The sequence below is a fragment of the Argiope bruennichi genome, chromosome 4 (assembly GCF_947563725.1).
Source record: "Argiope bruennichi chromosome 4, qqArgBrue1.1, whole genome shotgun sequence".
In the NCBI taxonomy this organism is placed as follows: Eukaryota; Metazoa; Arthropoda; class Arachnida; order Araneae; family Araneidae; genus Argiope; species Argiope bruennichi.
Genome location: NC_079154.1, coordinates 68,601,568 through 68,618,894, shown reverse-complemented (window position 1 = coordinate 68,618,894; position 17,327 = coordinate 68,601,568). Strand labels below are relative to the sequence as shown.

Genomic DNA, 17,327 nt, shown 5'->3' with positions numbered 1-17,327 from the left:
TTTGGCGACAGTATTTATCCCTAAGGTCGATAGAAACTGGCGAATGAATGATTAATGAAATGAGTGTTATTCTGAATAATGAAAGCTCACTAACAATATAACATTTCTTTGAAATATTTGTCATGCAGTTTATTAATTGTCGATCAATTTTTTTTTCAAGTCGATCTTCATTTTGACAATTTTTCATTTAATCGTCGCCAAGGTGTTATTAAGTTTGGCGACAGTATTTATCCCTAAGGTCGATAGAAACTGGCGAATGAATGATTAATGAAATGAGTGTTATTCTGAATAATGAAAGCTCACTAACAATATAACATTTCTTTGAAATATTTGTCATGCAGTTTATTAATTGTCGATCAATTTTTTTTTCAAGTCGATCTTCATTTTGACAATTTTTCATTTAATCGTCGCCAAGGTGTTATTAAGTTTGGCGACAGTATTTATCCCTAAGGTCGATAGAAACTGGCGAATGAATGATTAATGAAATGAGTGTTATTCTGAATAATGAAAGCTCACTAACAATATAACATTTCTTTGAAATATTTGTCATGCAGTTTATTAATTGTCGATCAATTTTTTTTTCAAGTCGATCTTCATTTTGACAATTTTTCATTTAATCGTCGCCAAGGTGTTATTAAGTTTGGCGACAGTATTTATCCCTAAGGTCGATAGAAACTGGCGAATGAATGATTAATGAAATGAGTGTTATTCTGAATAATGAAAGCTCACTAACAATATAACATTTCTTTGAAATATTTGTCATGCAGTTTATTAATTGTCGATCAATTTTTTTTTCAAGTCGATCTTCATTTTGACAATTTTTCATTTAATCGTCGCCAAGGTGTTATTAAGTTTGGCGACAGTATTTATCCCTAAGGTCGATAGAAACTGGCGAATGAATGATTAATGAAATGAGTGTTATTCTGAATAATGAAAGCTCACTAACAATATAACATTTCTTTGAAATATTTGTCTCAATTGATTATTATTTAGGGACAAAAAAAAAATGTAAGTTTTAATGAAAAGCACTGCAGTTTTTAATGATTTTTAGCTATTGAGATTAATTAAAATTCCTTAGTTGGAGTTTTATTAATCTTTTTCACAGACAAAAGACTAAAATATGTTCGCTTTTGTTCTTATCTGCGCATTTATCTTTAAATGGAGCAATTGCTCATTAGCAATAATTAAAAAGAGAATAAATTTGTTTTAAAGATCAAAGGGCTTTATTTATTTCTTTGTATTGAAGTAATGATTACCAGACGATCCATTTCATTAAAGCAGCTTAGTGATTTTTGAGAATTCTTTACATGATAATCTTAAAGAGAAAACTTATAAAAGCTTTATTTTTCTTGCTTTATCTCTTTATCAATAAACCATAATTAATATTTACTAACTCTTCCCTGCGGCAACTGATTAAAGCCAGTGGAGGTTGTCTCCTAAAAACTTTCTCGCATACACTCTAATTGCAGAAATTGCTTTTCTTGCCAGAAAACATCTTACATGACACTGGCGTACAATAGGTATAAAATATTTTTGGCGTGAATATAGCATTTTTAGTGAATATAGTGTGTTATCCTGGGCGAATTATTTGGCGATTAATCCCTGGCATGCGTTAATAGTGTCCAAAAAATCGAATTTGTGTTTTAGACACGTTTTTCTCTACCTATTGTAAAAAAAAAAATATTTGATACAAAACTGCAATTTATTGTCACAAAATCCCACACTAAATTTAATATAATTACGTCATTTCTTTTTTGAATATCGCGTTTATATGTTTCTGAAAGTACAGACCGACCGACCGTCAACTTATAGGTGGATAGGGATCAAAATTTGACAGTAGTCTAGTCTATAGATGTTAAATCTATGTACTGAATTTTATTTATCTAGCTGTCTTCGTTTTGTAAATATTGTATTAACTTATATTCGAATAGCTGGAGGTCTAAAACGTGGAGATTCGTTCGAATTTTCGGAAGATTACTATACTTTCTCTATATTACATATACGAAAAAGTAAAAAAAAAAAAATCAAGAATTGATGTTGATTTTTTTACGAACTATTTTATTTAATAAAATAGAATACATCCTTTTAAAAAAATCATAATATTATTAAATCTCTAGCATACATACTTTTCATATCCTTATTGATATAAAAAATGTTTTATGTATTAAACAAGCCTCCTATCTCAACTTTAAGATATCTGCCTAGAATTTTTCAAAATATAATAAGCTGGTATGATTTTATCTAAATCTGCGGTTGCGACTGCTATGATTCTAAAAGTCTAATTACTCACCAAAATGAATGAACTGCTATCTAAAAGTTCTATGCCAGCACTATAAATTTAAATTTCTTAAAAATATGAATGTAGAATTCACAGATGACTGACCTCGGCTCGAAATAAAAACTTCAGGGTAGGATAATAACTTCAAAATAATACAGCTCGAAATAAACACTCATATTTAATTCTAAAATAATATTCTATACAGTATCTTAAGATCGTCAACATACTTTTTCACACCTATTTAATGCTGTCTCAAATTAAAGTTTATCCATATCTTAACTGCATTAAAAATAAAGAATATGAATATATCTTCTGGAAAAATTTCCATTGCAAATAACCCGATTTTTCTTCTTTGTAAAGTAAGTGAAGCTTATAAAATTTCTGAAGTAAAGCTTTAGTTCAAAGTTCTTAATTATTCTTTCCTGAAATTTCCCTTGTTTCCTGTTATTAATTAAATCCATTCAGTTCTTGTGCTGTGTTTAAACTTGCGGGCAGTTTTTTTAAGATGACAGTTTCAGTTAATTAAATTATTCTCTTTCATTTTTAAAAACATGCCTCCTGCTTTAAATTCGAGCTTATTTTGTGCATTTCACACCGTTTTCAATTACACTTTCTTTTCTGAAAATAAGTTGAAATATTATTTGTTGAAAAATCAGATCGATGTTATTGAAATCTTCTATTAGAAGTCTTGTTTGTTAATAAGATTTCTTTAATATTTAGAAATTCCATTATAGTAGTCTTGGCAATATGCTATTTTTAATATTTTTTTATAATTTGAAGTATGCGATAATGAGTTTTACAGTAAAATTTGTCCAACTAACCTTTCTTAAAAGTGACTTGAGGTTCATTCCAATTATTCCATAAAATTTAAAGATAAGACAAAAGAAACCAATTTTTTATACTTATATGATTGCAATGCATCTATAAGTTACTTCAATATATGTTTTGATTACTCCAGATTTTTTTTCACTGGTTTGAATTTTATTAATAATATTAAAATAATTAAAAGACATATACGTCCATTTAAAATATCTTCATATCAAGATATTCAGTTCACCGAACGTTAAGTTTCAAATAATTAATTTTATTTCTTACTAAACAGTTTAGAAAAAAAGACACAAAAAGCAAATATTGAAAAAGTATGCTTCCAGCACTCGAGTCATTCATAAAAAAAGGTGTTTCAAAAAATGGAATAACTATTTATTGTTTTGTATGGGGGTTTATAATTAAAGTAGTAGTGTTTGAAGAATTCTCAAAGAAAAAGCATTTGGAGCATGTTGAAGAAACTTAGTATTTTTAATTTTTAAAGGGTGGGAAATTAGTTAAACAACAACAAAAATATTTTTCAATAGCTTTCTTTTTTCTCAGTAGTTGGTGATTTTTAATGTATTAATTGTTTGGTTTTTTTTCAATTTTTCTTCTCTTCACTATGAAATTTCAGTGCTGACTGATCAAAGCAAGCCACATCTAGCATCTGTTGTTTGTCCCTCTAAATTTAAAAATGAGAATTTCTCTGAAATTTTTTTAAAGAGAAACGTAGAATTTTGTGCATGCATAAATGAATGCAAAAGAAACAGTTTGTCGATTGACATTTTGGCACTATGGAGATGTAAAGAAATTCATTTTTTAAACTTTTTATTTCTAAGCATTTTCCACAAAAGGCAAAGTGTTTTCATGCATTTGCTTCCCTTATATAATGAAACTTTGTCACTGGAAGCTATGTGTCTAAATGCAATATTTATGGAAATAAAAGCTTGTTCCATTTTTTGAGGACACTTTGTATATAATAATGTCGAAAAAATGTTTAGCATGATCATGAAATAAAATGATGACAAGATCTAGACGACACTTTTCTCTTCTGTTCTTTCTTAATCTAGAAAATGCTAGGTGCATCAAGATTGCTTAAAATATATCAGAGTTTCATGCAACTTTGGAGAATTTATTCCAGTCTTCAAATTCTGACTATAGAGCAATGATTTATCAGGTTAGTTATAATAAAAATTATTTTGAAAAATGAAATTTTGATACATATGCTTATATTAGTTACGGGATATAACCATGCCAAATGAAGTAAACTGTTTTTTTTTATAAAGAATATGAAATTTCCCAAACGTATCAAATGATAGTTTTTGAATTTTAATAAAAAAAAACTATGAATAAAAAAAATAGAGCTGTTACGGAAATAGCTACTTTATAATGTTCGCAAGTAGTTGGAGATTTAATGTTCGGCATGACTAAAGAATATGAATCAGAGGAATAAAGGTCATTAAATCTAACCTCTGTCTACTTTCTTCATTACCATTGTACAAATCTGTCTGGCTGCTGAAACCATACCATCGAACTGCTCGGGATCCTAACAGTACTCACGGTGGGGCAGGTACTGTAAGATGTTCTGTTTTTTAATTCAAGTGATGCACAAATAAAAACAGTTTAAACTGAAAATTCCCCAGAAAAGCAATCTATTCTACTTATCGGAACTCAGACAGGATTTTTTTCCTTCAAGTACAAACCAGGTACTTTAAAAATGCTTTGAATAGCCGAAGATGCCATATTTTCTGTTATTACAAATCCTTCAGTCGTCAATTTGATTAAACATGCTACAAGATATAATTAATTACTATAGTAATTAAAACTTTTCTGACATAGCACACACGTTCGAAATGTTCAATATAAATTAAATCTAAACAAATCCTCATGAATTAAGCTTCAATAATTTGTAACTCTAATTTTCTTCACATTCCACCTCCCTTTATTTTAGAAAAAATTTCTTTTAGATTCTTCCTGTTAGTATTACTTTTTTCTACAGTTACTGATAAGGCCAATTTCATTATGTGTTGAAATAAGTAAAAAATACTTAATTTAAATATAGAGATTCCATTTTAAAAATCTTAATTTAACCTTTTCTAGGGCCATGGGATGCTTCCCAACAATTTCATCAATCTTTGTATGAAGTTATGAAGATTGGCATAAGTTCAGACAAATTTTTTAATAAGATAGAAACTTAAATACTTCAGTTTCTTATCTCACACAAAATGATGTGTCCTGATTTGTTGTTTAATTATTATTTAACCAAATTAATTAATTATATTACATTTATCTAATAAGGTAAATGAATCTTAAGCAAATCTCAATCCTAAAAATATTTTAATATACCTTGATTAAAAAAAATGGCATTTTAAAGAATTAAATTGAAATGCTCGTTTAAGTTTTATTTTTCTTATGTATTTATTAAAAGAAAATAAAAATGTAGTCTTGATATATGCGAAACATTTTGAGCTTAAAAATGACTGTATCCATTTCAAACGGGATCATTTCCTCGAATTGTCTCCTCGTAAAACATTCATTTCAAACAGAATCTCCAAAAACGAAAGCAATCCAAACGTCCTTTCCTCCGATAAATTTGTCGTCTCATTATCTGAATAACAGTCGCGTGTTTTTCAGATTTGTCGTTGCTCGGATTACCGGCGCTTTTTTAACATAATTTCCGTAAATGGAAAGTCATCACTCAGGACAGCAAGTAAATGTTAAACGAACCATATCAGCAACGCCTTCCCACCTCGCATTGCGCCGAAGAAGAATAAACGAGCGACCTTTAAAGTAAGTGTCGTAATCTATCAGGCGATACGATGTCAGTCCATCTATCGATTGATCGTAGCAACAAAACAATCGACAAAAGCTTGAAATATGTGGACACATTTTCCACTCGTTAGGAAACGGCCACCGCCTCGGACTTGAAGGAACGGGCATACCAGAGAGACGGACGATCGAGTTTTTTTGAAAGGTGCATATTAAAAAGATGGATAGTCTTCTTAATACTTGCGGAAATTATGCATTATTATCTCACTGCCATTGCTTATTTTACTAATCATTTCCTTTCAATGCCAACATTGTTTCAAAGGTATAAAGTGATGAAACTTTGTTTATTCATAAATCACTATAATTTTAATCACTGAAGAATGGACTAATTGAGTTAACGTGTTAAAGAGTTTTATAAAACGTGATAGATTTATTTTATGAAGAAAGCCCGACTATATCTTCAGAAAATCTCTACCTTCCCTGGATTATTCTTAATGAAAATATGTGAATTTTGGTACTGCAAAAATTCTTAATGTTTTTTTAACGAAATTTTTCCATTTATGATTTTTGGATATTTTAGCTGTTCTAAATCAAATGACCAACTTATGAATTGATTAATCTAATATCCTCTAGCTTATTTTTAGGCTTTTTGATTTCAAAGTAAGTATTTAATTGTAATTAATAATCACTAATATAATAAAAGGAATTATTAAAATAACATTTGAAGGTGCAAGAATAATTTGGAAGGCAGAATTACCGTAATAGTTCTATTATTTATTTTATCACATGCGACTCAGAATTAAATTTTTTTTTTGTTTCTAAATAATAAATATTTTTTTTATGCGAGGCATATTTTCTTTTTATTTTATTCCATTCTCATAGTATTATTTCTGATGTAACAGTTTTTCCGTCCTTTGATGGTTGTAAAATACTATCTGCTTTATTATTTGACATTCCTGTCTATAATTAAGATTTGTATGAATTTTTGTCTTTTTAATAATTTAAATTTTGTTCGTCTTTTTAAAACTTGGGCATATATTCGCTTTAAACAAGAAACATTTGAAAAGATCACGATAAATGGTGGCATTAACGGGCTTAAAATTGTTCTTCCCTTTTTTTAATGGTAGTTTAATTAAATACATTAGGAATATTCAGTACCTGAATCTTTTGGATTCGAAACCAGATTTTAACGATGATTCAATTTTGATGTGAACCCTCTTTAGCTTCCAGCTTTCCTGTGTCTTCAATGTGTGAGGATTTTCCGCCTCCAACATATAGTGGCACCAGAATTTCATCACAAATTTACCATATTCATTTCATATATTTACCTTCTGAAAAGAGTTCATATTTTCAAAACTGATTAATCAACTTATTGATCTAATTAATATCAGAATTTTTGTACTACTTTTTAATTTGTCATATTATGTTGAAAAGTATTTTAAGTACTAGATTTGAAATTTTTTATAATCATTGCATAATTTTTTTTAGTCTTGTTATTTCTTCTTTCATAATTAGACAGTAGAAAACTACCAAAATCAGATACAGTTTTTTTCAATCTTGTTATTTCTTCTTTCATAATTAGACAGTAGAAAACTACTAAAATCAGATATAGTTTTTTTAAAAAAATTCTTATTATATATGTTTGAACTTTCTGTAGATATTGTTATCGGTAAATATCTTTGTAGATTCGCCAAAATTCCAAATTCGAATCACTTGGCAATTTCAATAGTTTCTCTATACTTCAGATGCCAGTAAGTAATAAATAGTTCATGAAATTTATTTGTCACTACTCTTTTATATACATTTGCAAAGAAAAAAAAACATCATATTTTAATCGTTTCAATAATTCTCTGGTGATTAGTTTTCCCTTGCAATCAAGCAATTGGTTAGTTTTTCTGAGAAACCACTGTTTCGACAGTTATGGTATTTTTATTATATGCCATTGATAATACTAGTATATTTTGTAAATTATTTCTATGTCAAAAGTTCTAAATGGATTTTTATTTTGTTCGTAAAATTTTTGCTGTTGAAGAAGGCTTGTTCTGTATTTAAATAGTAAGAAAGATAGATTGTATGTGATTCAAAACAGTTTATTTTATCAGCACTTTATAATGGTCTTATGGCAGCCTTAAAATATGGAGCAGTGCAATGAACATTTTCCTTAAAAGAAATTAAAACATAATTTTAGTGCAAAAGAATTTTTTTTTTCAAAAGTTGAAATTTATGTTTTTATTTTATCTACATTAAACAATATCTTGTTTCAAAATAAGTTTTTTTTTCATGTAAGGAAGGAATTTAAATAAAAAAGTTAATTTATATTATGTGGTTATTAATAATAAATAGTTTTGAATCTTATTCTCCGTAAATCTTCCATTCAGAGGTATTTAAAATAAAATCTTCAGCAAGAGAGAAAAAAAAAAAAACGTATTATTCGAGGGAAAAAAAAGAGAAGTGAATGAATCTTCATTTCAATGGAATAGCTCTGCTTCCATTAAAATATTTTGAAAACAAAATTATTCGGCGCATAAAAATCGTTGCTTTTTTCTTAGTTTCTTTTCTTCTTAATTTACAATTCATAATTATTTGGTTTAAAAAACTTCCTCAAAATAGATTTTTTTTGAAAATGAATGCTTTTATATTTATGGAGAAGAAAAATGAGAAATAACTTTTTCTTTCAATCATTTTTCTTTTAATTCTTCTTTTATGCGATTTTCGTCTATAGAAAATGAGTTAATAATGGATGCCCTTTTCTTAATTATTTTTTTCAATTCTGTGTCTTTAGAAAATAATTCTGTGATACTTTAAATCAAACATCTCTCAAGAGTTAGCAATTTTTAAATATGTGCGAAAATTTAGTTTTTTTCGAATACTTCATAATATCTTCATTTTTAAAAATTGAGACTTGAACTTCCATAATGTTAGTAAAATCTGTAAGTCATTTGCAAGTTTATTTATGATTCTATAATTGCAATAATACTACTGAAATTCGAAATAGTAAAGGGCAATTTTATCATTTTATAAAATTTAGTGGGACATCTATTTAATCCTATAGTGTAAAAGATGGTGGTTAAAAAGGTGACTATACAATTCTAAAATTCTGAATTAAAATGAGAAAAAAATTATATAAAGATTACTATTATTTGTTTAACTAGACCAGAGGTTCCCAAACTTTTTTTTCTCGTGGTCCACTTTCAAAGTTTTACTATTTTCGGTAGAACCCCTGCTGCTACATTTCTACTGTATTCCCAAAACTCCTAAAAAATATAACCATAAATTGGGGGTGTTAAGAAGAAAAAAAAAGTAGCGCATTTTCTTGTGTCTTATTTATTAAAATAATACTTGTGGTTATACAAAATTATAAACATTTATTATTACAAACAATCAACAATTGACAAAAAATCAACAATGAACTCTGAAGTGTAAATCAAGAATAAAAAATAGTCATACTTTTAATGAGACGGATGTACTTGATGAATTGACAGCAAATTATCAATATTTGGCTTCAGTTCTGTAAGAAGTAATCTCAAATCTCCATGTTCTGTGATGTTCAATCTGCTCCTTTTTTTTGTTAACAGGCCGGTAACGGCATTAAAACTTTTTTCGACAAGATATAGCGAGGGAAACGCTATCAAAAATTTTCTCGCAATTTCATTGCAAGTCTCGACATGTGGTGTACACTTGTACTATTATCTATTGTTCTATTCAATTCTGTGTTTGAACTGAGTCTCGAATATTTTTGAGTACCTACCTAGTGAATGATTCTACCTGCCTACGTTGATAGGTAAATCCAAGCCAAAATTTGTGTTCGTTATTATGAAAACCAGAAAAGTTTTCGTGGACCCCCACTTACAACTTGTGAACCCTGTTTTCTTTTCACGTCTATGTGGACCCCCGTGTGGTCTCCTATGGACCCCTGGGGGTCCACCTGGACCACTTTGGGAACCGATGAACTAGACGAATCGCAAAAGCTTCTGAAGATGTTTTTAAATGTTCGATTTCATAGGATTAAATTCCTTTAATTGTATCAATTAATTTTCCTCGTGAATTTCTCTTTAACACACACGATTTCAAAGGAATATTTCTGCACGTTTTTACTCTAAAAATCTTTTTTCTAATGATATTCGTCATTTCTAAAATATTTTTTTCATAAATAATATAAAATAGTTCCTAATTGAAAGCAAGTAAGGAAATTCTTCGAAATTATTGTTACTTTTTTGAGAAAGAATTCTAAATAATTATATTCGTTGGGAATTACACATATATTAACGAAACTTTCGACATCTTTCTATAATGACTTTTTACATTCCTTAAAAATATTTCAAAATTTTAATAATTCTTTCACATAAAAGCTTCGCTGGTTTTTAAAAAATGTTTTTAAATTTCTGTCTTGATTTATAATGTAGTTTCATTTATCTTTCTTTTCCCAAAATTTCCTGCAAAAAAACTGAAGGGAAAAATTTCAAATTCCGATGTAGTACGTTGTTACGGAAACTTTCTCGAAAATATCAAAAAAGAATATTTTATCCAATGTTTATTATGTGAAGAATTGTCTAATATTGGATGTTCTAGCTATGTATACCCTAGCAGTTCTAATAAAAAGCCACATATGCATTTTTTTGTAAAAGTTAGACCTTTTTAGACAATATTCTGTAACTTTTGCTATTTTCTATAGATTGCTATTCAGGTCTAATATTTTTTTTATCATAAAAATCTTTTCAAATAAGCATGTTACATTATAATGTAATTTAGTTTTATAAATGAAAATTATTTTATAATTTTCTACTTTTTGTTCATTTTTCTTAACGATTTTGAAGTTTTTTTGTCACTCATTTAGATATTTCAGAATTTTGCATTACAAATTTGTTTTAAAATATTATTGATTTTTTCAAAGTTACAAAGAAAGCAGTTTGTCCGTAGTTAGTAAACAGTTTATTGAAAAATTTAGTATTGAATGTTTTTTTCTAATATCTATATTCTAGTCAAAATCTTTTTAACAAACTTAAATAGTATTTGTCACATTTCTTCTAAACTTTTATAATATTTTAAGAAATATTTCAGATCCATCCTTACCTTTTTTCGACTAAGAATTCTAGTAAATATGTTTCTCTAATGAAAAAAACAATCATATATATGTTTTAGGCATTTCTGTTAATAAATCATTCTACTTTGACAAGAAATATTTTTCTCGTACTCAAATATTCATATAAATTTACAGTTTATTTAAAATTGTATAACAATTTTGCAATATTATAGTAACAATGATAGGTTCTGTTTTAAATTTTAATGGTTTATTTATTATTTAAATGATGTTAATATATTTCGAGCACTTTTTTGCAGTCGTCTTATTTTTCTTTTATTTAGATATTATTCTGTCTTTTTATTTGGTTTGGGCAATTTTATAAACCTTGTAATAAAAAAATTTAAATTATTAATTTAAATATTTTTCTTTGTCTTTCTTAAAAAAAATAGAATGTTAACCTTGGAATGTTCCTTAATATGAATTATTATAATGAATACTACATCTACAAATAATTCTGCTTTTTTTTCAAAAAATTCAATTAAGATTATCAAATATCTTAACATTTGAAAAATTGACCCTTTTTGTTTCTAAATATACTGCACGATATTTTTAACAAAGTGAATAATGAATAATGAAATTAATAATATGAAAAATAATTTTTAATGTAATATCGGATTTAAAAATATTTAGGCTTTTATTTGAATAAAATTCTACAAAACAAAACAAACCAAAGTCATTCCATTTTCAATACGATGTTAAATTTTGCAGGTTTTCAAATATTAATGAAGATAAAATTTATCCATTAAATTGCTGTTTCTAAGCATTCATAGGATTTCTTTTGTTTAAAATTTTGAACGCTATACATAAAAATAAAAGTTTCTATAAAGCACGAAACTTTTCATTTTTGAACCAAATCAACAATAACTTTACATTTCGCTTGAATAGAATTAAACAAAGGTATAGAATTTAGTGACACAAAAGAGAGAAAGAAAGAGCGTCCAAGAGAATCTCATACCTATTGATTCAATCAATAAAAGAGTTAAGTGAAAGCTGAAGTTCAATAGATTGCAGAAATCCAATATTTTCAATGATAAAGCAACGCCATTAATTAAAACATACCTGTCAGTACTACGTGTCAAATGGTCAGAACAAACACCTAGCTAAATTAATTGATTTGAGGAGTTAATGAACGAAATAATGGTTTTCGCGAATTTAATTTAAACCTTTAACAGAAGAGATCTGTAATTACAGATAAAATAAATAAAAAGAGTTCCTCAGAATGATATCGGAGAAAAATACGGTGAAACGGAAGAGTCGTTTGTCATTATTGACCTTGGAAAGTAAAATATAGAACGCAATTCGTAATAGCGAATATAGGCGATTGTTTTACAGCGTAAAGAATTCGCTTGGCATTGATTCAAAAAGTGATTTGCATGTGCTGCGACTAACTTTTAAAAAGAATTTTAATTGAAATCAGTTCGCATGGAAGGCTGAATCACTGTCTGGATAAACTTGCCATGCGTATGTAAAAAAAAAGAAAACTGTTATTTAAGAAAGAGAACTATTTAGTTTAACAGAAACTTTTAATATTTAACAAGATGTTTTTGAAAACTTCCATTCTTTAAATCAAAAGAAATTTATAATTTTAAAAAAATTAATTCGAAAAATTGACAAAGTTTTAGATATAAATCAATTTGTAATGTAGATATTAATTTAAAATTAAACAAGTGGTGAACTTAAACATGCTTCATAATTAATGGTTCCACATATTGTTTATGAATTATTTAAAATGGATTATAATAATTAAATTAGACTATAATAATTAATAAAGATTTCCGAAATTTGAACATAGTTATTTTCAGGTAATAAAACTCGTACAAAAGAACGATTTTCAGTATTTTAACTTAATTTTTTATTAATTAAAGGTTAACAGAAATTTTAACGTTTTTCTACAATAGTGTAACAAGAAAAATCATTCTTATCTCATTTGAAAATTACTTTTTCTGTGATACTAATTTTATTCTCGTGAATGCTTTTTATTAAACTTTAAAAAATTAATTATTATTGATGTAATAAGATTCAACCAAATGTTATCATTTCATTCGATGGCATGCCTTTTCCAACATTAAAGTTATGATGAAAAATGGTATTTTTTTGGATATTAGGTCCAAAGTAGAATATTCATTTTCCCTTTTAGCTTTTATTAGCATAACAATGTTTTATGATTGGAATTCTATAAATTTTATGATATATTTTTATATGATAATTTTATGATATACTTTTACTATTATATTCAAAGAATATGATAGTAAATGTAACCAAGCCAGATAAAAAAAATATAGCTTAAAATGTTATCAAGCTTAAATTGTCTCCGAATTAGATTCGAAATTTTCTTAATTAATTTCCGAAAACTGTTATATCTTAAAATATATGCTTAGAATTCAGCTCCCAACTTCAAAAACTGTTCCAATTACAAGTAATCATTTACGTATCTAATTTTTATAAAATTTAACACTAGGTTTACCATGAGTTGGTATCTGCCTGTTTCTACCAAAGATGTAAATTGACCCCTTTCTGTAATTAATTAGAAAAAAATATAAATTTATCTATCTATTATGAAGTTAATGTAGGAAAAAACTTTTATATTTTCAATATATTTGTTGAGGTGTGTTGTGTTGAAAAGGCAGTTCCTCTGTGTTTATTTACTAAAAAAGGTGTTTATATTCTAATCTAGATCTTCAACACCATCTATTTTTCTACCATCATCTTTTACCAAAACATTGATTCACACATCTTCGTACTAACAGCCTATAATAGCTCCTATCTGATTGACTTTTGGTTTCGTCTTCTTGCTTCTTATATACACACATTTTACTTACACATACTTATTTCTATATTTATACCTATATCTATGTGTGACTCTATAAAGCCGTTACATATTTAAATATAAATGTATAATCAACAATATTTATTCGAATGGTCAAAATGACCCCTTCGATAAAAGTCAATATACTATATACATTACTCCGAAACTCAAAAAAGAAAAAGATAATATTTGTGATTATATGTCTTATAAATGTAAGTAAAAATTAGTTAAAATATTCTCATAAAATATGACAATAATTTTTTTGAAAAAAATGAACGAAAAGTTTCCTCAGAGGGGTCAAAATGACCTCTTGGTAAACCTAGCATTGAAGAAACAAACCTAGAAAAATAAATTAATCACATGTTTTTTCTAAAAACAAAAAGAAGTAAGTAAAAAGTAATTGTAAATTATCCATCCCGAATATTTTAAAAGGCTATTTATCCTATTTTTCATAATACTTATTAGCATTTCCTTATACATATTTGGATTATCTTATGGATTAAAATTTAAAAAATATCATAATCACAGCCTATAATTGCAGCTTAATTGTAAATACATTTATAGTTTCACAAAATCTCAGTTTTGAGCCGAAGGAGGGCTTATATCGATTTATCGATTTTTATTAAAATTTAAGCCATGCTTGGAAATTATTGAATGGACGTTCTTAGAGATATATGAATAGAGATAAACGGCACAGACAAAGCTAGAAAGTGAACACTTTAAGTAATTTTAGGTATTTGCTATATTTCAGTATCATTCTTTCTGTTCTTTTTCTCTTCTTTAAATGTTTTTCTTTTCTCCATTTTACTTTCTCGAAATATAAAAACAAAAAAGTATTCACCTTCGAGATTTTGATTAATTTCTAAAACACGGCAAGTTTCGGACCTCTCTAATTAAAATAAACAAATCTCTTTTGGTATTAATTCTCATGAAGACAATAAATTATAACCCAGCAGACTAGAGGCATGAAATTTGGCTCGAAACATTACACAGAAACTGCAGATTTCTATCAAATTATGGACAAAATGTGTTTGGAAAAGTATGTCTGTTCGTCTGTTCATGTCCAGAGAACACGATAATTTAAAATGGAAATAGTAAGAGGAAAGATATTTAGTTTAATCATTAGAACCGTAGATTTGTATCACATTTTGGACCAAATTCGGTAAAAGGTTGACAGTTTATTAGTAAGTATATGTGAAATTCATAATTAGATAACATAGCAAGTTCGACAAATGAAATTTGGTGCATGCAGACAAAATTGTACATCTGTATCAAATATTTGATTCAATCAATGAGACGGATGAAAGTCGAGAACATGTCACCCTCATCTACTTTATACACTTTTTTTTTTTAACTTTTATTTGTTTTGTACTTCTTATAGTAAAATTTTATAATCGAAATTCCATATGATTGAGATTTGAAATTTTGTATAGTTTTATATTTCCGATTATGCTATTGTTTTTCCATATTTCTGAACTTAATTATTAATAAATGGAATAATTTAAACTTGTAGCGCCGCTGTTTCCTTTTGAGCAGAGAGCGCCCCCTTGTGGTGTTATACAGAAGACAAGCAGTTGAACGGCAGACCTACATCCTGAGGTCGATTTTTTCCCTATGCGCAACCCTTGCACTCATGCCGAATGCTTTAGGCTGGAAATTGTGGAATCCCTCCACCATACTGTTTTCTTTAACCTAATTTTCTATGTGTATTTGTAAATTTTGTAGTGTAGCTGTGTTTGTGGAAATTAAAAATAGTGTATTTAATACCGGGCAGTTCATTAGAAAATCACCACCCACCCACTCACTATAAACTTCAATTTCGTAATAATTTGTATAACTTTATAATAATATTAGGAAAAACTAATTTCAAGATTCTATTATAATTATAATTAGGGTGCTATTCCCACTGTTTTATAACGTTCATCAAACCCACAAACTAACTCCTGAAGATAATCAAAACCTAGTAGTTACATCCGAGTTAATAATGATGGGATTAAATCTTCATAATACGTTCCTTTAATAAATAATATGAAATTAAATATTAATAAAATTAAATAAATCATTACATTAAAAATAATTTAAATATTTTTTTTTCATAAAATCCTCTTTTAATTTGTAGCATAAATTATGCTTCGATTTTTGAATAATGTTATTAAGTCCAATTTATTTAAAAGGCATGAAATACTTTCTTTGCTTTAACTTAAACGGAAACAAAATTTTTAAAATTCTCTCAATATTTAGCATAACATTCTGGTGAGAAATCGGTAATTCATATTTAGCAATGCAGGATAAGAAAAACTGTAAGCAATCAGTAAGAATGAGACTATAAAAATAATCTGTATGAAATGAATAAAAGAATAATTTATGTATAATACGTTTTTTATGATCATTGCAAAACTTTTGCCTAGATTTTTGTTGCGCAATGATAAAGATTATTTTTATTTATTTATTTATTTTTAGGATAGCACACTACATATTTTTTGGCACACTATACTGACTGACTCCATTTAAAGAGTGTATCAATCAGGAACAGACAAGGAACATTATCCACAAAGCAAAACAAAATACATATAAAAAAGGAAAGCAAAGAATAACGAATTACAAAGTTCTAAGCCCTATATAAATTTAAATTCAAACAACTAGCAAGGGTCAAAAAGTTAAAAACACACAAGCACAACAGCAATGCAGTAGCAATTAAAGAATAATAAAATCAATAAAATAGAAATAAGGCTAAGTTATAAATTTTATATTATATTATTATTTCAAGTATTATGTTAAAAATGATAGATTTTTATAAATAATGTAAATTATTTAAGAGAAATAGAATGTCAAAATGCTTTTCAAATTCTCTTTGTCTGAGCCTTATGTAAATGTTTTACATTTATTCTTAGAAAAGAATTGTTCGATATAGCTTTTTTTTCTCTCTTTAAAATGGATGCCAAGATAATGCATAACAAATTATGATTAAAGAGCAAACTTGAAATAGTCGCATCATTTGCGCCCGTTTTGAACAGCAGCCAGAACTCGATTTCCAGCCGAAAAATTTTCTTCCTTTCTGTTGCTTAGCTTTCACTTGTCCCGTTCCATTATTTTGCTGCCGGTTTTTCGACGTTAAAAAATCATGTAATGAATATTCGATTGTACTGCGCTTTGATTAAAAACAATTGAATAGTTTTGGATTTTCTTTCGGTTCCGTCTGGTTTTCGTTCTGTATTTCTTTTTAATCCTCGACAATATTTGCTTTCGATAAAGAGAAAAACATTTTTTTTTCAGATTGAAAGTAACGGAGTAATATAAAAGGCTGAATCAAGTTTGAAATCACGTATCAAAGAAAAATAATATATATGAGGCTGTATACATATATAAAGCGTCGCGTCTCATATATTTATTTATTTGGTTAGTATATATGTAATTTCTAGACAGCTTAAACAAAGTTGGTTTGTCAAAAATATAATGAAATCTAACAGTTTAAAGAGACAGGAAAACCATCTTCACGCTTTAGATGATGTTAAACGCCATGATGTACAAAGGCACGAACATTATCTTCACGCTCTAGATGATGTTAAACAGGCTCATGATGTGCAGAG

General features: G+C 27.4%; 1 long non-coding RNA gene across 2 annotated transcripts in view; it reads left to right on the top strand.

Moving 5' to 3' along the window:
- The window catches only part of LOC129966905 (uncharacterized), a 69,906-nt gene that overhangs the window by 48,648 nt on the left and 3,931 nt on the right, over window positions 1-17,327 (top strand). The window contains exon 1 of one of the 2 annotated variants that reach the window (XR_008784310.1): window positions 6,001-6,176. The exons of the other annotated variant lie outside the window; for it this stretch is intronic. This is a non-coding gene — a long non-coding RNA (uncharacterized LOC129966905). Of the gene's footprint in view, window positions 1-6,000; window positions 6,177-17,327 lie in introns of those variants that run through there. 2 annotated transcript variants of the gene reach the window in all.